Source organism: Aplidium turbinatum, chromosome 5 (genome assembly GCF_918807975.1).
Source record: "Aplidium turbinatum chromosome 5, kaAplTurb1.1, whole genome shotgun sequence".
NCBI classification, from domain to species: Eukaryota; Metazoa; Chordata; class Ascidiacea; order Aplousobranchia; family Polyclinidae; genus Aplidium; species Aplidium turbinatum.
Window position 1 is genome coordinate 10,824,455 of NC_137476.1, and position 984 is coordinate 10,825,438.

Here is a 984-nt window from a genome sequence, read left to right on the forward strand (position 1 = left end):
ATGACTTGTGTGATGTATGATGCTTATGTTGGCTGTTTACAAATTAAATAGATACAGTCTGGCTGGAACCGTATGTATTTATCAAGTACATATTGTCACTTTGAGTTACGCCAATATCGCTTACAGCAAATTTGCTTGTGATACCTGTGACTAAGCTGAGCATCTTATTCATTCTTTCACATTTAATTTAGTATCTTCATATGACAACTTTGTTTTGTATAACTTTAGGTGTATGGTGTGTTAGTACTGTAATGTCGTGTGAGCATGGTCCGTTTTAAATACCTTCAGACAGCAGTATGGGACTACAGGTTCATCTACATGACTATGTATGTTATTTATACGACAATATTATGCGGTATTGCTATTATGTTTAATGCGTGTTAGGTATGGCCAATGATGAGTAATTTCGTTTAGGCAAAAATAATCTTCTGGAAGATGGATATTGTAATATTCATCTTGGAGGCTGCTATGTTCACGAAATTATGGCCAAGTTATCTGTCTCCGTATTGTGACATGGATTGTCGCGCAATCGTGACGTCATCATTGCGATGCACTGTCACGCTTGAGCGACAATCTCTCGTCATTCTTTTTATAATTTTCTAACTTGTGTTTTCCAAACGTGCTTCGTCTTCCTTTTACGATGTGTGAATCTAACGGACGGACGTAATTAAGAGTGTGAAGTGACTATTCCACATCACAATTGAACCCGTCTCTTGTTAACAATATACCATCAATCTTCACTCAACACATGTGGAACTTGAGTCGAAAGTTAGGAAGAAGACAGGTTGGATAGCAGCTCATATACATAGCGGTTATCAAAAAGAAAGAACAAATGTAAAAAGGAATAATTTATTAGCTGGGCAGATGTGCAGTTTCTCTGGTAAGTTTTCTAAATCTCACATTCGATTCTATTATCTTGGAGAAGCCAGTGTGTCTTTCTGATTAATTAGTAAAACACAGTTTATGATAAAACCAAGATTTTTA